Source organism: Falco biarmicus, chromosome 3, assembly GCF_023638135.1.
Source record: "Falco biarmicus isolate bFalBia1 chromosome 3, bFalBia1.pri, whole genome shotgun sequence".
In the NCBI taxonomy this organism is placed as follows: domain Eukaryota; kingdom Metazoa; phylum Chordata; class Aves; order Falconiformes; family Falconidae; genus Falco; species Falco biarmicus.
Genome location: NC_079290.1, coordinates 104776476 through 104800309, shown reverse-complemented (window position 1 = coordinate 104800309; position 23834 = coordinate 104776476). Strand labels below are relative to the sequence as shown.

At 54.5% G+C, this 23834-nt stretch overlaps 1 protein-coding gene across 2 annotated transcripts in view; it reads right to left on the bottom strand.

Moving 5' to 3' along the window:
• Positions 1-23834, bottom strand: part of AGRN (agrin) — a 129085-nt gene that overhangs the window by 81482 nt on the left and 23769 nt on the right. The gene's annotated exons all lie outside the window — the stretch shown is intronic.

Here is a 23834-nt window from a genome sequence, read left to right as displayed (position 1 = left end):
GATACTGCACACTGCAACAGCCTAAAATCACGCACAGCAAAAGAAGGGAGAAACAGAGAGCCCCAGAACTGTAACACTAAATACATGCAAATGACAATAAAAAAACCCATCAGGAACACCTCAGCACTAACCGCTGACTATCAGCCACACAGCACAAGCACGCTGGATTAGATAGCACGGTTGATCTGATCCACAGAGAAGGCTGCACTCCTGCCTTACAAGGATGGCTAAAGGAGGTCCTGGAGAAACTAACAAGTGCAGCCAAAGGCTCGGGAGCCAACATGCATTAACTGTTAAACTTCACGGGTTGCCTTGCCAATACATGATTTTCTGAAACAAAGTGCACAATTTGGAAACGTTCCGGAGCTGAGCTATCCACAGCCATGCCAAGTTCCCAATGCAGGCTCCCAGGGATCCGATGTTTCCCATCCAACTCAAAGGGGCACATCCTTTACCATCACAGCTTGATACCTCCTATCCAAATGCATCACCTGGGCCAGAATTACTTTTGAAGTCTAGGGAACCAGAGCACAAGATGAAAGGAGGTTCCCAACTCACATGATGAAAGAAAAGGTTAACAGTCAAACAGCTGAGCGTTTCAATAGTTGTTATTGAGCATGGCTTATTTGTCTGCCAAGTGATCTACGGCAGTACTGAAGTCCTGTAACCGTTGCAACATTCATTCTAGGCACCTACGGCACTAGGAGCTGTCCTCACATCCAGGTCCTTGTCCCACCAGGACATGGGTATCTCCTAGTGTGAAATGCAACCCTTAACCCCTCTTTTCTACTCCACCCAGCCCACTCTGCCCCCTCCCAGGCCCACACAACAGCTACCAGATATTTAAGAGCAGGGTGGAGTTTGGAGCAAGTGGTGCTGCTTGTGTGCCCTTCTCAGGCCGGAGGCTCAGAGGCTGCTGGAAGAGGACAGGTGTGGAGCCCCAGGGGAAGCACGGCCAGATGGGTGGGATGCAGGGGATGGAAGTGGGCGACTTCTCAGGGAAAGGGAGCGTGCTGGGCCACACAGCAGAGGAAACTGAGCAGGAGGAAGACAAGGAAGCAGCTGGAACAGAGAGCCTCACCCACTGCCCCAGCACCCGGGCTGAGGCCTCCCACGTGCTCTGCATGCCACGTTAGCAGCAGCTCCCACAATGGACTGTGGGACATGGGTAATGTGACACTGTGAAGAGTCCTGACAGCTCACTGAGACTATTAGGGGAAAAACAAAGTGAGCATTGAGGGCTGCAGACGGCCCCATGCCAAGGAAGTGACGTGCAGCCTTCTCCATTGGCAACCAGGAGCCCTCTCAGCTATAACCTGTTGGGAGATGCAGAGAAGAAAGGAAAAGGAGAAAACCAGCTTAAATATATCCCAGAACAGCACAGCTACTTGGGGATTTTTATTTGTAAAAAGAGGAAGAAAGAAATGAAAGCCAAGACTCCATGGCCAGCCCTGGTGCAGATGAAATATCAGTGTCTGGCTGCAGGAATGCGGTGCTCCCTTCTTTTCTTCTCTCCAATGCCTCTGAATTGAAGTGATGTGGATTGTGCCGCCCCACAGTCACATCCTTCTGTGAGCTGACAGCAGAGGTGGCTCTTCTGGGACCCTGGACAGCAGGGATTGCTGGAGGGAATGGGCCCCCCCCTCCTCTTACTCCGCTACCCCAGGGGAAGCGGCAGAGCCCTTTCTGGCCAAGGCAGCCCCTCTGCAGAGCCCTCTTGTCAAGGTGAAAAGGCAGCACAAGAACAGCAGCAATGCATTTGGGACAGCAGAACAGACTTGATTTTGCCAGGGTACAGGAAGGTGTCAGGGGCTTTTGTTGAGGCATTCAGATACAGAAGCCCTGGGGACAAGCACGCTTGGCTGGGCTTTCTACAAAGCTTTCCTACAAAAGCCCACCGGGGTTTTCAGGGGATTTGACTGTACCTCTGCCCCTCGCCAAGGGAAAGGATGCAAATGCCTGAGTGGGAGACAGGCAGTCACTGCGGGGAACAGAATGCAGGCAGTTTTAGGTGTTGTGGATTTGGGGGGACACTCCCATTAAGACAGGGCAGCCTGAGGTTCCCTGCCCTTGCGGCGTGGGTGTAAAGGCAGCTCACCCAGCTCAGCCTGTTCACCTCAGGCACGGTGGCAAAATGCCAGCAGCTGTCGCACGTCATTTACCGTGCACACAGCACTTCTCACCCAACAGCCCTGCAGCAGGCAGGTCCCTCAGCTGCTGGCACAAGCACTGCAGCCCTGGCATCCCAGGAAACCCCCTGGCAGGGCACCATGTCACACCACCGCATCCTGGCAAGGAATTCAAGCATCATCTAACATGCATGGGACAAGTAACATGCCCAAGGCCACAGAGTGAGAAACTGTGGCAGAGGTATGCAGCACACACAGAAGTCAGAATAGCTCACTTTCCACATGCCAAAGCACGGCATTCCCAAAGCAGCACCTTTTCTTTAAGGTACCCCTGCAGGTAGGTTCAGCTGGGGTGTGGGGGTCCAGCTGGGGCTCTGTGCGGGATAATGGAGTGTCACTGCCTGCCTGTTCAATACCAACTGAAGCTTTCATATGCAGATACCAAAACCTGATGTTCACCGGGTTTGTAACAGCAGCTGCTTTTCAGAGTCAGGGAAAACCAGAAGGTGACAAAGAGAAGATGAAGATGCCTGGCCAAACCCCACACGGAGCTGCCAACTGCAGTGCCGCAGCCCTCAGGAAATGGCAATTGCAGCTTTGTAGCACTAGAAGAGACGACACCAGTGCTGCTCCAGGCCCAAATCCCACCTGGCTGCCAGGGCTGCAGAACAGGGAGGAGCACATGGGATGAGGGCTGGGTGGAAAAAAAGTGTTGGTTTTCCCTGTGAGTGATGCTAGCTCTAGTCTACCGGTGGGAAACAGAATCCCAGAAGGGTTAAGGGACTCGAAACACACTCTCTCAGGCTGGCGTGGCCACAGCAAGACTGAACACTTGACCCCGTGGAGCCAGAAGCCGCCTGTGACTCACGGAGGCAGCCCGGGCCGCTCCGCTCAGCAGCAGCCTCCCACCCACACAGCCCTGCACCAGCGCCGGCACCTCTGGACCGAGTCCCAGCCACCCCAGCCCCTTCCCACACATGCTGACCTGCAGCGCTTCCACCCCGCGGCTCCGGGCCCCTCTTCCTCAGGCTTGGGAGATCGCGCCAGTCCGTCAGCGTGCACACGCTCTCCCTCTCATTTTTAGAACAAAAGTGCAATTGAGATGAGTTAACCCCAGAGCCTGACCTGCCTTTCAACTCCAGCATATTTCACTGGGCTTTGATTTTCCCTTCAGCATGCTGTGGCTCAGTCAAGCAGCTGCTAACATCAAGAAGGGGAAAATAAGTTTATTTTACTATACGTTAAATAAAAAAAAAAATAAAAAAAGAAAGGAGAGTGGGAGGCTCTGTTCCAAGGTCAGGCACTTGACTGCAGAAAAGCCTCCCTGGACAGAACCGCGCTGGGAGCGGGGAGCACGGCCGAGCTTTGCGGAGAAGCAGCGCAGAGCAGCAGGTGTTCGTGCCATGCCCGGGGGGCGCAGGCCAGCGCAGCCCTGGCTGCAGCAAAGGGGACCTACCCCTCCAGAGCACCCAGGACGTGCCTGTTGGCTTACTGCTGCCAGGGGCCGAGCCACTCTGTCGTAAAAAGCCATACTTCTGAGAAAACACGACTCGGACAAGTCACCCAACACAGCTGTCACAAGGCCAGAACTATCTCTCCAGCCACCCAGACCAACGCACACCCCAAAACCGTTTCCCTGCCGCTCGGGTCAGGAGAACTCACCGAGGCAAGCTGTCCTTTGGGCAAGCCCTGCCTGGAGGTCCCAACCTGAAGAGGCAGCCCTGGGAGCTGGCCTTGCAGAAAGACACTGCTAACTAAACACAGGCTCAGCCCCGGGTTCGCAGGAGGGTGGGAGGTCTCCTCTGCAAATCTTCCTGCCTGCCCACTGGGATGGGCACAGGTGCTGGATATTTACAGAATCACAGCACGGTCAGGGTTGGAAGGGACCTCTGGAGATCATCTCATCCAACCCTCTGCTAAAGCAGGCTCTCCTACACCAGGCTGCAGAGAGTCACATCCAGGTAGGTTTTGATTGTCTCCAGAGGACATTCCACAGCCTCCCTGGACTGCCTGCAGAGCCAGAAGGGCAGGCTCCGAGAGGCCAGGAGGGATCCCTGATGGATCCCAGGAATCCAACACTGGTGTTTTCTTTGCTCTCACACTAACGTCCCCGATAAGCCTGCCAGTGAGATCCAGGTTGGACTGTCTCATTCCCAAGGAAACAAGCCAAGGGTTCCCACGCCACCTTCCCGCTGCTCAGTGCACAAAAGCAACACAGACTTCCTGAAATCCCTCTCTCCATGACCCTCCCTACTGTTTCTCTGCATCCTGCTCCAAGGCCACGCTCTGTAGTGAGATAACAAGGCACTTGCTGCCAAAACCAGCAGCCGGAGGGGCCCAGGACCCACGCAAATCTGCATTCAAACAAAGACCTGATCTGAATGTCAGAAACTGCAGATGAAGCCCTACGGTCTGGGCTTACTGAATTCACCTAAAGCCAAAGCGGGATCTCTGGAAGAGCTTGGGACCTGGATGCCAAGGTCCCACCAAAAGCTGGGGGCACTCTGGCACCTGCCTCCAGCCGCAGCGGGCAGCCGGGCGGGCGGCAGCTCAGCCCTGCAGCAGCGGGCACCTCTGCCATGCCTCCCACACCCGGTGACCGAGACAAGGGGCTGGAGAAAGAACAGCCAGAGAGAATTTCAATCCCTTTAAACATTCAATCTGCACACAAAGCAACGAAACCCAAGCAATCGCACACTAAAAAAGAAAATTTCTCCATTTTCTTTGCAGTCAGCACTTGATTCTAAAATTTTCTTAAGTCTGGGGCATCCAAGCATCCCTGCTCTTGTCAATTACACACTAATTAAACACATTACACTCGCTCTCAAAAACATATCAATCAATTGGCATGCGATCAGCATCTAATAATTGCTGCTACTGAAATTCAGCCTCCCCAGAGAGGTGCAGTTTTTGTGTGTTAATTGTTTAGGTTTGGCAAGCGAGATGGGAGTTAACGAGCAGTCCAACTGCCACCTTGGGAGGAGGGTGCTGCAGAAGGCAGAAGAGGCAGCAGGGATTTTCCCACCTTCCTCCATTACCAAGCTCCGAAGAACAGTCCTCAAAACACAGCCAGAATTGGAACCAGATGTGTAGGAAGTGTCTCATTAGCAGTAATTGCTTTGCAAGGATTTGAGGTTTCCCCTCTGTGCCACCACCAAACACACTTTTAAGAAGCTGCCGTGGGTTGGGTACCAGGATGCACTGGTGGGGGCGGGAAGGAAAAAAACCCACAGGGCAGAGTCTCTACTACACTAACATTTTTATTGAAGCCAGGGAAAAGTTTACTCAAGACTGGGCTGGCTGCAGGCATCAGCCTGCCGAGCGGCAGAGGATCACCACTCCAGCAGATTAAGCTAAAAAAACTCAGCATCTCAAACCCTCTTTCTTGAGCGTGGCTCATCACGGCCAAATGATTCATGAAATAGCCTTGTGATTAGCTCTCTTGCACCCTCCCTGCCTTCATAAGGGGGAAAACAAGCACAAGACACTCCAAGAACTTGTCTCCTTCCCTGTAACTCAAGGCTGATTAGAGGATCTGGCAGGGACTCAGGGCTTCCCTTACCCAACTATCCCCATGTGTAATTTTACCTGCAGAGCTATTTTCCTTGGATTACAGGGCTGAACCCTGAACAAATCAAAGCCAAAGACACAAAATAAGAACAGGTCAATCAGGCCTGTGCACAGAAGTGCAGAGCTGTTTCTGTTCCCCAGAAAAGGGAGACCCAAAGCAAGGCAGGAGAGCCACGAGCCGCCTCGGGGACGGGACGAGACCAGAGACCCCCTCAGCTCAGCCCTTGGCTCCTCTGAGTCCCTGTGGCACCGAGAACCATTGTTTTCTCCCTGCTGCACAAGTTCCCCACAATAGATGACAACTTACCACCTACATCATCCCTTTATTCTTGCGCTGAATTTAAACTTCTTCAAATACAAATGCAGGCAGAATCTCAGATTCATAGCAGACTGTCTTCATGGTCCTGCCTTCCCGCACACCACACCAGCTTCGATCACACCTCAGAAATGCAGAGGGACGCGGTGGTTAAGCAGCCAGCACACCCGGCTGGGCCGTACCGCATGGCTGTCCTCCACAGCCGCTCTCGTCCCCTCCTGGGGTTGCTGAGCTGGCGCCAGCCCCTGCTGCAGGGACCCTGGCATCTTATCCCCAGACAGAAAACCCTGGGAAGCAGCACCGGAATCCCCCCACAGGCATCCCTCAGGGAGGGGCAGGAGCTACTAGGATAGGAAGCGGAACAGGAGAGGGTGTCACCTGCCACCCACCACACTACGCTCACCAGCAGTGCGGCACTTTGTCGCCTTACTAGAGCTGGGTGAGTCCATGCCCCAAGCCACCTCGCTGTCCCAAGTGCCAGCCCCTACAACTGGGGTAGTGCCAGGGACCCCAGTCCCAGCTGGGGCATGCTCCCAGGAGGAGACCCTCGCTGTAGGACCACTCTTCCCCCCATTTCCTTCTCCAGCCTGCGCAAGACAAAGGACCCAGTCTTTGCTAGACATTAACTGTAACAGCAGCCCCCAGGGACAGGGTGGAAGAGCGATTCGAATGTCAAAGGAGGAGCAGGCACCCGCATTATTTTTGGTGAGATGAGCATAATTAAGAGCCTGCAAATCTCCTGTATTCCTTGGGCTCCTTTCTCAAGTCCCTTTAGCATGCTGTATCCCCTCTTCACTCCCCCTCCCCAACACCAGCAGAGCTCAGATCGCAGTCTCCAGGGCTAAGACAATAGCTGCTTATGTTCTAAACTAGCGCTGCTTTCTGGGAAGAGAGCCAGGCCTGGCAGCTCTCAGCAGCAGGGAATAAAAGACGTGTTTGTGCTATGGAGCCCCTCTGCACCAGTGGGGCACCCTCAAAGGGAGGCAAAGCCATCAGCCTGCTGGGGATCCGAAACAGAAACGCAGACAGATGCCCTGGGCTTAGCGAGAGGGGAGTGAGAAAGACCACAGAACCGCAATAGAAGAGAGCGCCTTGTTCAAGCAAGCTGTACAACCGGCAGCAAGCAAGGCTCCCGGGCACAAGCAGATGCACAGCATCCCCCCGACAAGAGCTGAGCTGAAGCTGCAGCACATCAGGCTGCTGAAATCAGTGGGAACCGAGGACGCTCCGAATACTGGGGCCACTCGAAGCAGGAGGCAGGTCCATGGTAGAACATGGGCACCATCCCCACCAAGACCACGCTGCATGTCAGCAGGGTCCATCTGAGCATGAACAACAGTGATCTTGGCTGCAGCGGAGCTCCCCCCACCCCGCAGCAGGGAGCGGGCACAGGCAGGCAGCCTTGTGTTTTGCCAGTCGTTTCTTCATGCTCGCTGCTGCCAAGCCTGAGCGCGCAGTCCCAGGGGATCTGTCTCCTCCTCCGCAGCATGGCACTGGACGCCTGTGCTGCAGGCAAGATGACAGGAGGTGCCCTTTGCTCCCTCTAGAAGTCCCTGGCGAGGCAGAGGGTCCCATGCTGCAGGGGCCACGGATGTCCTAGTGGCAGTCAAGCCTGGGCAGCGGCAGACCAGACCCACCCCAAAGCCTGAACACTGCTCCACTGCTTTTGCACCCTGTGTGTAGCTGGCCAGGAGGCGATGAAATCACACGCTTGTCCTCTTCGCCATCACAGCCACTTCAAGTGCAGCAGGGTGGGAAGCTCAGCACAAGAGGTGACACCCACCTTGGCTGCTGCCCTTTGTGGAAGAGCCCAGGGTCAGCAGAGACCACACCACGGGCAGGCACCACACTCAGTACAAGCTACGGCTGGCTGCCTGTCCAGGTCAGAAAGCAGGAATGCCTTCCTCAGGCCAGGGCTGCATCCCCTGCCTCCAGCCAGGGACACGGGTCCAGCCTCAAGACCAGCCGTCCTGCCTGCTGCCGACAGAGGCATCACACCAAACTGGTGAGGCTAAAAGCACACAGGGCCTTCCCACGCAGGGAATTTTCTGGGCTGAGCAGCAAGTGCAGCAGCCAGCCTGCAACCCCATTAGCTACCCAGTATGGATACTGCCCCTGTCCTTGACAACACAGCCTTTTGCCACCTCTACCATGCCCCCGGCAGTACATAAGTCATTTCTTGATATCCTTCCTCCCAGCACTGCTGTCAGATGCAATAACCAACACCAGTGTCTTTAAAATGTCCGTGTTTCAATGCTGTGGAACAAAATGCAAATCAATTAATCTAAAATAAAATGTTTTAAAAAAAATGGAGGAAAAAAAAATCAAACTGGCCTCTTCTTCTTTCTTTTTATGAAGCTTTAAAATTGCTTTTTGACTGTCCTGAATAATTGACGTTAACATGAAAATTTAAAGTCTTTCAAGATTTCATTAAAATTTATTCTCCTTCCCTTTGGAGAATTGTCATTGCCGAGTCCCATGTAGGGCAGACAACACAAGCAGCTGCCTCCATTCACAGCATTTAACTTCATTCTCTCCGGCTAAAGAAAATTCCCTCTTAATTGTTTAATGGAGACCCTGAAATAACATACGTCACTGCTCCCCATCATCAGTTTACTAATCCCACTCCCACCCGATTCCAGCACAAATCCTGCATTTACCCTACCTCCTTCAACCCATTTAAGCTGCACCATTTCCCCACCACTCCTCCTGCCACAGCAGGAGCACAGCACGAGAACGGGCTCCTGCACTGAGCCAGCGAGGCAGCCCCCTTCACCCCTTCCTTGCACTAGCTAGGTGCCGTCTTCCCTTCCCAGCATCACATATTCACTGGTGGGCACGGCCCTTCATAGATGAATGAAGTCTTGCATCTCTCAGCAGCAGGGATCCGAAGAAACCCTCTAGCGTAAGCCAGCCTCTAGCAAAGGGCAGTAAGCAGACACTTGTGCAAGGGCAGCACTACCATCATGGTCCCTTCCAGGATGCCCGGTGCTGGTGGCCATGGTCCTTCTCAGCATGCTGCCCTGTGGGAAGCAGTGGCTCTGGTGGAGGGGGGAAAATGTGACTGCAGCACTGCGGGAGCACCCGAGCAAAGGCGGTCCCCGGAGCAGCAGGGAAGCATAGCCTGGCACAGCCCTGGGAGAGAGGGGGATTCGCAGGGCACTGCAAAGGGGTCCCAAACCCAGCAAGCATCCCATTCCTGGAGCAGCAGCGGAGAGCTTGTCCTGCTCCCACTGCTAGCCTCAGCAGGCAGCTGCCCAGCTCCTTCCTAACAGCGAACTGCCACATCCAATTAGGTTTCCCATGAAGAGAGCAGCCCTAGCCCAGGAAACCCAAGACAAATGGCAATGTTTTTAGAAATATGTATTTTTAAATTGCAAGGCTCCAAGTTGTCTTTAAAAGGCCAAAATGTGTTTCCCTGGAGCAGCTGCAATGCAGGAATGGCAGCCCTCGGTTGGGCCATCATATAACTTAATGCACACAAGGAAAACAGCAGAGACCAGGAGAAAGAAAAATAAAAAATTGAAGGCTCGAGCTGGTGTTAGTGCTCTTAAAACGGTGCCGAGGCTATCAAACCCCACCAGGCTTCCCTGTGAGTGCTGCTCTGCGGCACCCTCGGCAGCCGGGGCTGCACCGAGAGGGTCGGGTTTCCTACTAAATCACAGCACCAGACTGGCGGCACTGTTACCAATTAAGTGTTATAACCTTCAGCGAAGCTTTCCCAATTTACCCCACTTGACCAACTGACCCTGAAGATTTTGAACAGCCTCTATAAATCCTACTGATCTTTACCGAAGTCAAACTCATATGGGTTTTGTTTCCAGAAGGGAAATTATCACGGAGCGAGAATGTGGTACTTGCACTGACCATTAACCTCACACTTTCAAGCACAAGCTGACCCTTTTCTCTTCTTGGTAAATGGAGAAGCTGGCACTTCAGAAGATATATGCTCCAAAAGGCTCCCAGCAGCAATACTAGCACCGAGTGCTCACTTCTCCACACGCTCATTCCTAAGTAAACCTTCCAAGCATCGGAACAGGCTGCCCAGGGAGGTGGTGGAATCACCATCCCTGGAGGTGTTTAACAAATGTGTAGATGTGGTTTAGTGATGGACTTGGCAGTGCTGGGTTAACCTGGACCTGAAGATCTCAAAAGGTCTTTTTCAACCTAAATGATTCTATGATTGGAGGGAAAACCACTGCCCTTCCAGCTGCAAGGGGAGCCAGGGCAGAGGCTGCCTTCACTCTCAGGGCTCCCTTCTCACAGCAGGGCTCATGCATACCCTCTTCCAACAGGATGTAACAAGGATCAAGCTACAGCCATCATGCCCAGCAGTTAGTGCCAAGACCAAGGACTACAGCATGAGTTCATGCTCAGGAGACCAGGGAAAAGACAGAACACAAGGCAAGGATGCAGTGCTCTGGTTCCCAGGACATTTCCTTCCTGACCCATCAAGACAGGCCAGGTCCAGCACACAAGCAGCTAGGAGGAGAGCACCAGCAGGATATCTCCCACTACCATGAGATTTTTCTGGACCACAAGTGGTAAAGCACGAGAGATTTAAAGTCCTTTCCAGGTACGTTATGTACTAAAGGGTACAGCAAAATCAAGAGACAGATGCCAGGATGCAGAACAGTTTCTAGCTGCAAAGAGCAAACAGGGCTATTATAAGGCATCATTAGCACAAAAGAAAACAGGCTGGGAGACAGCATGGCACAAAAGCCCACAGCCAGGTGAAGCAGGATTAGAGGTAGCAGCCAGTCACTCCAAGCAAACAAGTTTTCAGCCAGTAATAGAGGCCAGCAAAGCTGGCAGTGTGGTTCAGTGAAGGGCTTGTAGCTGCCCATTCCAAAGCCTTAGGGGTAAAACAAGGAAAAAACCAAAATAACCCTCATTAAAAACTGCCTCCCCCCTACTTCTCTAAGCCAACACGTTGTCGGTGGTCCAAAGCAAAAGCCTGACAGCATCCAACCGCACTAGGTCGCTTCTGCTTCAGTGTTGCAACTCTCAGCATTTCCTCTTGCCTGCCCCTAACATGTTCTCCTGCAGAACTCTAAAGGCTCTGCATCATATCTGCCTGCAGGAGGGCCAGGAAGACAAGCTGGGGTCTTTTCTCTGATCACGGAGCTTTAATGGTCCTAGCAGGAAGCAGAGAAGGTCAAGATTTTTTTGTTATTGTTTTTTAAAAAGAAGATTTTAAACTGAACAGAGAAGAAAGGTTCAATCCATCTACAAGGACATCTGGTGTGGGTCCCAGTGTGAATGTGGGAGCGTCAAAAGAAGCCAGCCCTGTCACCCTTCCTGGTTTGGAAAGCATCACCACCAACTCTGACTGCTCGTACAGAGATGCAGAAGAAAAGCCCCCAGTTTAAAGCATTCCAGATATCCTTATCTCCACCTTCATGATTCCTGCCCAGCCACTGACACTTAATCGAGCAGTTGATACAGAGGCACAGCCCATCCCACTTCTGCAAAGTGAAAGTTTTATTCCCACTCCTCTAACAACAAGGAGAAAGGGGCAGAGGTGGTTTCTTTTGTGGCAGTGGGCAAGTAGGACAAGCTTTTTCTGTCCCCTTTCCCCTTGTGCTCTGCTCACCCCTGCCACCCGCACAGGAGAGCTCCCTTCCCGCAGAGCAGCTCTTCAGGCAGCCGTGCACGCTCACTGCTGCCTGGGCTAGCGACTGCCCAGGAACTGGCTGACCCAAGTAATCAGCCTCCCACGCACACACTCTGCTCCCTTGAAGCCGTAAGTTCCCATCACACAAGGCGTCCTTGTGTGTCAGGACCGAATGCGTCCCAGCCTCCCCTGCCCCACTTACAGTCCAAGAAAGGAGATAAATGCTGTTCTTACCTAGTAATGAATAATCCAGAATCCACATGGGAGAGGACAGCACATGCAAAAAAATGAGAGCAAAAAACAGTTGGTCAGACCAGAGTAAACTGCCCACGGACTGGCCAAGCAGAGCTGCTCTGCTCCGCTGCTCGCTGGGCAGGGCAGCCCCGAGCTGGGGCGAGGGAGCAGCCACTGTGCTCAGCCAGCTCCGGCTCTGCCCCCTCACCCCCTGCACTGCAGCTTCCCCACCCCACTCTTGCTCACCCCCAGGAGCCACCAGCTGCTCAGTGGACCTGCTCAGCATCACCCCTCACCTGCACCGACTCCGAGCCACGGAAATGGTGTGGGTCAAAGGCCCACGAAGAACAGCCCGGATAAAGGCAAGGGAGAAACCACAACCCCTGCAGGGACTCCGGCAGAAGGCAGATAAGCCCTATCAGTGGCGCAGAGGACAGTGACGCCCCTGGCTCCTGCCACACTGCTGACAAGCAGCTCAGGGAGCAGGCCTGACCCCTGCAGGATCAGGCACCCTGAGTCCTGGGGGCAGCAGCATACCCACACCTCTTCTGTGTGCTACAACAAAAGTTAACCCAACACGGGGGAAAGCAGACAGATTAAGCAGAAGAGCGCTTGCCTTTCCCCAGGCAGGGGAGATGCCCAAGCAGTGCTTGAGCCAACCAGATAAAGGAGATGCCCACTAAAAGCCACACAAATTGTGTACTTGGTGGCAGGGAAGAGGCAGGGTGGTAAGGGCCAGCACAGCTGGGTAACATCAGCTAGCGCAGTGTGAAATGGGTGACACACCTCAAGGGAAAAGGGTCCAGCTGCCAAAAAAACAGCCAAGAGGCATCTATCAGGAGCCCTGCCAAGACAGAGGGGTATTCAAAGGATGCACACACAGCAAGGATGGGGAGGAAGAAAGCAGCAACCAAGCTGATCTCTTCCCACAGCTCCCCTCACGCTAGATTTCCACAAAGCCTCAGACCTCTCTGTGCCAAAGGCATGCACTCTGCAGTGCAGCAGCCAGGGTATTACATGGGATATCAGCAGAGAGGCCGGGGGGGCGGGCGGTAGGGGGTGGGCAGGGGAGAAAGAAACAGGAGGTGAGCAAGCAAGCAGACTCTCCTGCCCTGGAGGTCCCAGGTCCATCTGTCTTGTGTCACCACATGCACCAAACGCCTCCTAGCTTATATGGCAAAGGCTAGCAGGACCTCCAAAGGCTGCTGGCTGGCAACTCCACTACCACCTCTTCCTCCCCAACCTCCCCACCATGCCTGTTCTGTAGAACACAGTCAGACCCCCTTCCTCCTCTGCTGCAAGGGATACACCTGAACTGCTCCGTAGGGGGGAACACACAACTCTTAAGACTTATTCTGCAGTCCCCTCTGAGGGCTGGGATAGGTGGACAAAGTGCAGGAGACCTGAAGGAGCCAATGAATCCCAGTCAGCTGGAGCAGCCAAAAGCAAGAAACTACTGCTGGCCCACACTGCGCCAGCCTCATTTCCTTATGGCAGGTTTTAATCTCCTGATTGGGCTGCAGTGACGCTCCCAGCGCAGGGACAGGGTTCTGCAGCTGAAGTCACCTGAATGGCTCAGAAAAAGCTGGTCAAGAGCCAGGGCTAGAAAAGCCCCAACACCTCCACCGGCACTCGGGACAACCCAGCCCTCTCCCTCACCCTCCCCTGGAGATACTGCTCTGCTGAAACGGGGGGAGAAGCCATGGGACAACAGGGGCTCACCAGAGGTGACCTGAGGATGTAAGTGGTAGGCACTGGAAAGGTTTGCTGCCGGTTCAAGAGAGCGGCTTGCTGTCCATACACAGCACTCCCTCGCACCCAGTGCTGGCACATAAAGCAACAGGAACAAACGCAGTTTTTGCATTAACTGTGCGAAGTGACCATGGAAGAGGACTTGGGCCTGCACTTGCTGATCCTGCCCCAGCCCTGATAAAGCAGTTACGAACCCTGGTAAGTCCCCTTGCTATCTCTTTCAGTTGACCGCTTATTTGTCCACTCTTCCCATAAAAACGCAGCATGTCCCTACTTTGCTTGGCTCAGAAGATGCCTGCAGATGGGCAGCTCGCCCTTGCCACAGCAGCAGGGCAGACCTGGCTTAACTGTCCTCTGGAGAAAGGCAAGACCTGGGACTGTGAGCAGCCCAGGAATCAAGACACCAGGAGATGCCCCTCCACGTTTAACTGAAGGGCCAACCCCCAGGGTGCCCTGGCTGTTCTCTCCTTACAGCTCCAACCGCCCCAGCATGGAGCCTGAACATTGTGCTGCACCAGGGAGCTGGCTGGTGCTCAGCCCCAGGGGCCAGCCCACCCATTCACCCAGCTGGTCCCTCCAGGCTGTGGTGTGGCGTAAAACTGCTCTAGATCAGGAGCAGAGTCCTGTCCTAGCAGCGGGCATGCCCTTGGGACTGCATCAATCTCACTCCATTTTAACACAGAGTGCCACTCCTGCACTTTCCCTCCTTGGTGAACGAGGAGATACCCCTCCAAAAGGGTGCCGAGACCAAAATGCAGGTTAGAGGTGCTCTAAAATTCCCTTAAGATCAGCATGGTGGACTGTACAGACCCAGAGAGCAGATAGAAACGACACCAACATAAGCCTCCTGGAAGGGGTTTGGGATCAGCGGGCCAGAGGAAAGCGGAGTCACATACCCAGAGCACATACCCTGGCTCCCGTAGCAAGGGAGTGCGCATCTCTCCCAAAGCAGCAAGGCCAAAAGGGCAGCAAGAGCCCAGCAGAGCTGGGGAACAGCAGCAAACAGCTGCTGCCAATGCTCCAGCCAGCAAGGGTTGCCAAGGCTGCTGGGCTCTGTATATGCAGCAACAACCTTTGAAGTCAGGGCAGCGGAATGTGCCCCGCTGCTCTCTGCCAAGGCAAGGCAGGAGACACTGCACTCCTGCAGCCACCTCTCTGCCCTTCACCTGCAGCCTAGCCTGCAACCATCCCCGCGGTACACAGAAGTGGGGGGTCCACACTCCACTGTGCCTGGAGACAGTGGTCCACAGCAGGCCAGAAGGAGCAAGCTACAACCATAAAGCATCTTGCCCTCAAAGCACTTGTTTCCCAGGAGAATGGTACGTGGCAGCCAGAGGACAATGCCCACCAGCCTGGCTACGTCCCACTGCCTGCCTGTGACACAGGTGACAGCTCTCCCCTCTCCAGCCCCACAAATCTCCCATCCTTAAGCTGCTCTGACAGCCCCTTCTCTGCGGGAGGCATCTCGCTGTACACATCCTTTATTGATCGATGCCATGGGCTCCTTCTAAACAAATTCCAACAAATTTTGGGTGTTGATCGCCACGTAGGCAGTTTTCTGCCTGTAAACAATTATTCCTGTATTTTGACACCCCCATAGCGTAGTCAGACCATCTGTCTGAACTACAAGGCTGTTAACTGGTGTTAAACTGCCATTAGCTGCAGATGCAGACCTACCACCAGGATTAGTTTGAAACAACCATCAAACCCGCAAAACACACACGCAAGTTAAGATGCGGTCGAAATGAACCGGCAGAGCCAATTATCTGTACCCTATGGGTATTAAGTGCCACGCAGACCCCACAGCCTCACCATGCAGCTTCCACAGCCTGAGTTGTGACTGACCAAGACTCCCACATAGCGAGGCCAACTGGTTCCCACCCCAGCTGGGAGCAGCACCCCGCATAACACCCAGATCTCCCACATCGTTCACAGCGTGACTCCTCTAACAGGTCAGCGTTACACTGGCCGGTTTCCAGCCCTGCTCCAGGGCACAGAACATAACACATTAAGATGTAAGACATGCAAGATCTACTGTGAAGGGAAAGCCTTTAATCCGAGGCAGGCTTCAAGCAAGCGCCAGCTCCTTTCAACTCTATCCTCACAGCTGCGTCACCATGCTGGTGGAGGACCGGCTGTCGCTCAGGAGGAGCGTGGCAGCGACGGTAATGCTTACAAGACACGGGCAGCACAGATTCCCATCCTCACCAACTGCTGCAGGGCTGCTGATCATACAGGCTGGAGTCAGAAGGGTACACGTCCATACGCTCAGATGTAACGCCATCCCACGTCCCGTGCTATAGGCACCGTGACACGTGGAGAGGCAGGCACGCGCCATCCTGAGCTGCATGCAGGCCGAGTGCAGTGAAGCTGCTTCTGCCAAGGACTCTGGGCCATACATTTGTCTGAACCACAACCACTCTGCGAGCGATGTGCCACGTAGAGACCTGCCTGTCTGGCAGAGCAGGGAGCAGAGCCCTGTAGTCCCACCTTGCTTAGGTCCCATTACGCCCCATGTAATGGGGTGCAGAAGCCACAGGGCCAGGCAGCCGGGGGGAGAAAGAGAAACTCCCTCTGACAAGACAGCGGCTCCTGCGCAAAGCTCTGATCATGCCAGAATGTGTCTGAAGCCCCTCTGCAGGGTGCCCCCCTGCAGCAAGGGCAAGCCGTGCACCCCTCCCATTCAGGCAGAAACTCTGTGGGTCCCACCAACACTGCGCACAGCCCAGGTGCCCCTCCACAGCCGCTGCAGCATTCTTCCCCCTCCCGCAGTGCGTGCTTCCTGCAGGGAGCTCCCAAACCTCCCCCTGCACCTGGAGCTGTGAGAGGCAAGTGGGGTCTCCTGCACAAAAGCCCCAGCACCGTTAACACCTTGGTGCACTCCCCTTCCCCACAACAGGAGCCACCGCCTCGCCCCACAGCCAGGAGCCCGCCAAACAGACTAACCCGCAGCAGCGCGCAAAGCGCCCGTCCTCTGCAGCCTAGTCCTTGCAAATCTGCATGCACAGTGTCAGAGTGCAGACCTCTGCGGTGCAGGAGGAAAAGCCTCTGCTGGAAAGTGGAGCAAAAGGCACAGAATATGTGCGAAGGAGCCAGCCCGCCACTGGACTCTGCTAGGGAAACAGAAGTCCCAGAGCAGTATTTTCTCTTATCGTGACAGCTGCCGTGGCCAGAAGGTCCCTAGAGGCTGGAGGCTCACTGGCTAGGTTCACGGGGCAGGGGCTCCAGCCCACACTGCCACTTCCCTTCATCCTCCGGCAGAAAGACACCAACCCGCGCAGGGACCGATTTCCAGGGGCAGCACTTCACCAAAGGGTTCCCACGCTTTGGCTGGGTGGAGGGGGTGTGATATTCAACATCCTCCCTCTGGGGAAGAAGAAAGCACTTATCACACACTTCTTTTTCTGCAGAGACAGCCTAACACTGCAGACACAGACGCTGGCAGACAGGGAACAGGCAGCTCCCCTTGGGCACATGAGAGCCCAGCGCTCCCACCAGCCAGCCCCGCCAAGGGTGATGCTCCCAGAGAGCAGGGCCAGGCTCTGCGGGAGCCACACACTCACCAAGGTGACCTCTGCCAACTTGGGCACGGCCACCAACCCTCTGGGTAGGAGAGGGGCATAAACACAGCCTCCTGCCTTCAGAGGCATCTCTTGCCTTTTGTTTCCTCCACTCTTCTGGTCGCTCTCCTGCGGGTGGGGTTGTAAAAGCCCAGCCTGAGGCACAAAGGCAAAGCTCCCTGGGAAATGAGCGTGTGGGGAAGACAGGCTAAACCTGGATGACCTGTATGTAGTTCCTGCACTAGACTCTGCACAACAGTAGCACATGGGTAAGCATGATGTCAAGGTGAGTTCAGAGCAGCTACACTTAATGCAGAAGGCAACACTGCACACCCTGTACTCCCACCAGCAAGGCTGCTCCCAGATCTGTACCCTGAGCAGAGGATGCTTCTAGCTTTTGGAAGGCTACACACCACCATCCACACACCCTCAAGTCCCAGCCACCTTCTCCCACCAGTCCTGCCCAGCTCCCTTCTGGCTCTGTGGCATTTAAATCCAGATGTCACAAGCAGAGCTGCAAGACGGGATGTTGCTGAAAGCATCACTTGCAGCCTCAAGGGAGCCAGGCTGCACTTCCACAAGGCCTTCACAGAGTCTAGAAAAGACTCCCTTGGGCAAAGAAAGTGCAAGTCCAGCTGGCTAAGAGTCTAACTGAGAGCTGTCTGGGAGAAATTACCAGTCTAGAAAAACAATTCCAGGCTGGGTTTCTTTAGATTGCCTCCTGCTTCAGTGCCTGGGAACTGGGTCCCAGCCAGCAGCTCTGAGATCAGCAGACAAGGGTTCTCATGAGCCAGAAGAGCATGAAGTAGATCAGCTGGTGTCAGTAGGAAGCTTGGGACGAAGGCAGAATTTAGGAGGAATTTGGCAGAGATGCCCCCTCCCAGCTTGAATCCAAAGCAGAGATACTCCCAGGCAACCAAAGTTTCACCCGCTAACAAACTTCCAAGCTATTTCTATCTACCGTCAGCTTTGCTTTCCCCCGCAAACGGAAGGGTTGTGTTCTGTCCATACCAATTTGCCCATGCTGCTACGAAAACCCACTGAAAAGAGACTCCTAGTACTTTACCCCAAAGAGCACTTGAGATCTGCACATCCAGCACTCGGACACAGCTCCCTACAGCAAGCACCGCAGCACAACCAGGCACCAAGCAAGCTGCTGTTCCTCTCCCCGCTTTGCTGAGCAAACAAGGTGTTACCCTGGGGAAAGCAGAGCAGGTACCAGTGCCTGTCTGGAGTGCACTGCCTCTTCAAGCATGCCCAGGGCAAGCTCCCTTCACAATGAGACTAGCAAAAGGCAAGTAACAGGCTAGCTCAGGATATACGCTTATGCCCTTCATCCCATGGAGGCAGCTCAGAAATCCCTCCTGTGGTTTGTTAGCAAATAAAGTCTGCAACATGAGCTGGCCTTGGAACTGCCCTGCCGGGGAGCGAAACACCCTGCAAACCAGGGAGCTGTCAAAGCCCCAGCAAGATCAGAACTTGTGGTAGGACCCTGCAGGGAAGGATGAGGAAGCAAGATGGCTCCTTTCCCAGGGGATGAGAATTCAGCACACTTGGGGAGAGAAAAATCAAGTTCATCTGAAAAGAAAAACCACACTGTGCAAGATTGGAAGTATATGTTTACCCTGCACCACATCAGACAGCCGGCTCCGACAGAGCACCCTTCTAGGCTTCTGAGGAAGCCATTAGTAGCAGGGTGTTTGGTTTTTAACTGGAGTTGCAGGCCTATAACAATAGCAGTATCAGCATTAGCTAGCTAGAAAGCCTTGTGGTTTGCTCCCCAGCTCAGACAGAGGACTGCAGCTGACAGCCCCTGGGAGTGGGGTGCAGCCCCACTGATCCCTACCCACAGCAGCAGCCCGGCATGGGCAGCCAGCTTGCAGCAGGGAAGCAAACTGAGGCAGGACATCACAAGTGCAGCTGCATCACCTGAGCCTGGGCTGCCATTGGGAGCACATCTCAATTCTGCCTGGGAAAAAGACCAAGAAGGTGGCAGATGAACCATAGCCAGCACAGGGCTTGATGAGCAGATGCAAGAAGAATGTCTCCCTGCAGGTGAGGTGGGAGAGGCAGGGATCCAAGCCTGCCTGCACTGCCAGCCACAATTCACCACCCCAGAGCCTCCCGGCTCCAAGCAGCTCAGCCTAGAATCCAGTCTCCTCTCCAGCGATGGGAAAGCTGCCGCCTGCAGCTTAGGGTGAGACTGGCTGACAGACCAACCTGGATCTGTAAGACACTCTCAGGTCTCACCAACCATCCCTCATATTCCAGTTGGCACCTTAGAAGCAGGACTGCCACACACAGGCTCTCCAGCCCAGTGTTGCACAGCTGCCGAGGCCAGCTCCAGCTTCTCCCCATGCTGGCAAGTGGCCCTTGCCAGGCTTGGCAGTGCCAGCCCCCCGGCCCTAGGTGTGAGGAATCTGCTCCTATCATTCCTCAGGCAAGCAGGTAAAAGTGGCCTCAGATCCTGAGAGATGCCCAGGCACCTGCAACTCTCACCCCTCTGCCCCACCAGGACGTATGATTTGATCTGGGGGCCAAGAATTTCTCAGGGAAATCCAAGGGCACGGCTTCTGCAAACCTGTGAAAGCATCAGATCCCTTTGACATGAGCTCGAAGCTCAGACATCCTTTTTCCTAATTTAGCAGGGCCACTGCTGGAGGCAGAAACTTCTCTCCCGCATCCCCAGGTCTGAAGGCTTGCCCAGGACTTTCTGTCAGTACCTTCTAAGGCTGGCCTGGGTTATTGCTCAAGATCCCTCAGCACGTGATGGAGGCTCTTGGTCTACCACAAAGCAGCGCTGCCCCTAGGCTCAGCCAGCTGCGTACTTCCCCCAGTAAGTGGGTGGGAAAACCCAGCCTTTGATGTTCCACTGAGCGGCTCCAAAACAAAGATGGACTACAGGAGATAAAAACACCAAACAAACTTCACAACAGGATATATCCGGTAGATAAAGTGGGAAAGAATTTCATTTCCATGGAAGGCAGACTGCCTGTGGTCCATGGAATAACCAAAGGGCGGCTGTTTTCCACTCCCAGCACACACCGCCTTTTGCAGACATCACACCAGCAGGGCACAGGCTGGGTGGTACAGACTGCCCAAAACCTGCATGAGGGCTCCGGGAGAAGCCATCCTGACAAAACTGCTCCCTGCGCACATGCTCAGCAGGTACCAGTTCTGGGCAAGGCAGCTTCCCCACAGCCTTACCTCAGCCTGCCCAGAGAGCAAGAGCCTTCCCCAGGTACCTGCAGCTGGACACTATTCAGTTCATCGTTCACATGGTCAGCGCGACAGGCAGACACAAGCGAGCAGGTGGGGAAACAGTCTGAAAACCCATGGCAATCCACTGCTAATGCGGATCTCTACTGGAAACCAGAACCAATGACTAGCACAGACCAACAGAGCCACGGCTGCTCAATCCAGAGGAACAGCATCGGAGGCCTGAGGTGATCCACTGCTTTCAAGTACATAAGCAGCTTCTAAGCAGAAGAGGGAGCAGGCTGTTCTCTGTATCAGGGTGTACAGGTAAGATGCCCTGTGCAAGTTGCTACCCTTAATTGAGGCAGGCCATCCCAGAAAGCAAGCTTCCATCATATTTCTGTAGCCATTTCCCCACCTTTCATGATCTTTGTAAGCCAAAGCATCAAGAAGCTTAACAAGTCTGGCTCCATCTTCCAGCAGCCCAGACCATGGCACCCTCACAGGCAGCACAGTGAAGAGAGGAAGGTGCTTGCATGAACACCACGCTGCAGCCAGGCATTTTACAGGTTGACGGGGCAGGACAGCCTCACAAAGCTGCTTTTCTTCCCAGCTCCAGCAGGCCCATGACCACCCCCTCCCCACTTCCTCTCACCATCCCCTCCCCTGAGGGGAGCCCCAAAGCTCAACAGTGACACCGATGAGCCCAGCACATGGGGCTTTGCTGCTGCAAAGCCCAGCTTCAGGGAGCAGGGAGGGAATAAAGGAACAATGAGCCACAAGCCTCATTTGCAGTCTGGCAATGCCACCTCTACTATTTAAGCCGCAACCAGAGCCCTCTGCCACCACATCTACGCAATAATTTAAACACGCAAAACTGGCAGAAATGGAAGTTTTTACAAAGCTGAAAGAAAGGCTGTCATGTGGCAAGGCTTGATGGAGGAGCTTTGTGCAAACCACTGCCAGCCCTGCCGTGGTGAGCCCAGGGCTCTGTTCAACAGAGACACAAGAGAGGGACCAGCTGGTGCAGCACATCACCATGAACATCAAGGGTTGCCCAGGAAGCATGCAGATCCCTCCACCCCACATCTGCTATTCACTGCTCTAGTTCACCTGTCAAGAGAAGGCTGCGCTCAGCCTAGACACCAGCGTTACGCAGTCCTGCTCCAAGAAGCCCTGTGTCCCCTCGTATTGTGTCTGGCCACGCAAGACATACCAGGGGGCTCAGCCTTGCAGCGCCTGTCCGGGGTAAAGTAACAGCTCTCGCGAGTGTTATGAAGAGACAAAAACCTGCACTACCAGAAGCAGCAGGACCGCTACCCCTGGCACCCCTCTCAGCCCGGCTCTCCACTCACAGGCCAAGCCGAGCGCCTTATGAACCACCTCCCAAATTCAGCTTTTGCACACCAACAGGGGCCCCTAGAGAAGCCTGGGAACAAGCAACCACCTGAGGTCAGCTTAAGCTAGCTGGCTGATTTGGACCTTGCAGTTCTTCTGCCTTGAGGGACAGCACAGTCCAGAGGCACAGGTGAGCCCTTGGGCCACCTAACCCCAAAGATCTGGTCGAAGCAGTGGAGCACAACCCCAGCCAACAAGGCAGAGCCGTGAGCAGAAGACCTGACCAAGCAGAGCAGAATTCTGCTTTCATGAGAAGTACCTCTAGGGACACAGGGTAATCCTTCAGCATCCTCCAAGGAAACTCTCCAGCCATACTATTCCACCAAGCAAAACAGGGCTTGTTCTGAGAGCTAAATATATGCCTCAGTCCCCAGGGATAACTGACAAACCCTGGCAACAGAGCTGCAGGAACCCTGATAATATTGTAGGATTTGCCCAGCCCTCTAAGAATAACTGCGCTGCCTATGAGAACATCACAGGAATCAGCTCCCTCGTGCCCGCTACACCCCTGGTACCACGCAGAAGCCAGAAACCCGCTGCTCTGGGGCAGGACTGAAAGAACATGCATTTGCAGACTAGTTCATTATTGCCTGAAATGGAAAACTGCTTTTTCTACAGGATTAGAAGTTTCACCCTCCACTTCCTGCGGAGAACAGTGCAGCGCTGTGCCTGGTGCAGTCCCGCCCGGGTGTCAGTGGAAAATAACCAGCAGTTCTCTCCATAAAGAGATTAAGACCTTTTTACATGAACAACAACTGAAGAGGGAGGGAAGGGGAACTCTGTGGGAAGCACATGCACGCTGGACATCATGCTCCTACTCATCAGGCATGAGCTGCTAAGCCAGCAGCAGCTGCCTAGGAGGGCAGAGCACACCTCCACCGCAGCAGGGATGGCCCCAAGTTTCCCCAGCCATTCCAGGGCAGCACTACCTTTCCTTGCTGGAGCTCCACAGGCACGCCAACTCCAGCTTCACTGCAGCTCCCCACCCCACAGCCTCCTGTGGAAGGAGAGGAATAGCTCCCAGCCTTGCAGCATCTAAGCAAGTTCACACAAGAAGCCCCCAGTAAGGCAGGGACCCCAGCTGCTTTCCAGCAGCCTCACACCCTAACCACCAGACCCAGCTTTGCACCAGTGCTGCTCTTCAGCTGGGCACCTTCCCCAGCCCATCTGAGGTGCTGCCTGCCTGGCATCCCCTTTACATCCTTTGACAGACTCTAGCATTGCCTAAATTCTCTCCAAGAAGCACCAGTACTGCAGGAAAGTCACTGGCACTGTTAAAAGAGGTGTATGCCTCTGCATCCAGGGGTGCTCAGGGGAGGCATAGCTGGCATTCCAGGCTGGCAGACCTCTGCCAGCACATAATCCACCTGACCAGGGCACATGCCAGAACAGGTTACGCAAACAGAGCACACACACACGCGCTGCGTGCTGTGAGGGAGAGCAGTCTTGGGCAGGGAAAGGGGAAAAAGCCTGGAGAAGGAGCTGTATCTTCCCTACATGTGTAAAGGTCCTCAATCCTTCCAGCTGGGGTGCAGAGCACTCTGATCCTTCCAGCTCACCACTGGCAAGTCAGCATGACAGACATTTGTCCTTTCTGCGTGCTGCAGAGGGAGAAATAAGAGATTCAATCGCGTCTCCTCATCTTGCCCCAGTCCCCCCAGGGAACGGCACACAGCAGGGCTGTTCTGCCATCATTGTCACCCTCATCCGGGCACTGCGACCACAAGCTGGGACACATGCTCGAACAGCACTCACCGGGCTGCTGCTGCATCCCCCTGCCTGCCACCCCACCTGCTGTGTGGAGCAGAGCAGGAAGAGGCAGGCTGAGGATGGAGCGCTCCCGTAGCCCACATGACATCACCTGCTGGGCCAGGAACGCAGGGTAACAGCGGCCCAGCTGAAGGGAAAGCAGGTCAGGAGGGGACTGGAGAGAGACAAGGCTTCTTAGGCAAGTTTTTGCAGCACAAGCACCTGCCCGGCCTTGCGCTGAGGAAGCCACGTGCCCGCCCTGCAAACGGCAAGCGCCCAAGCATGCACACACAGGCAGGCATGCGGGCCTC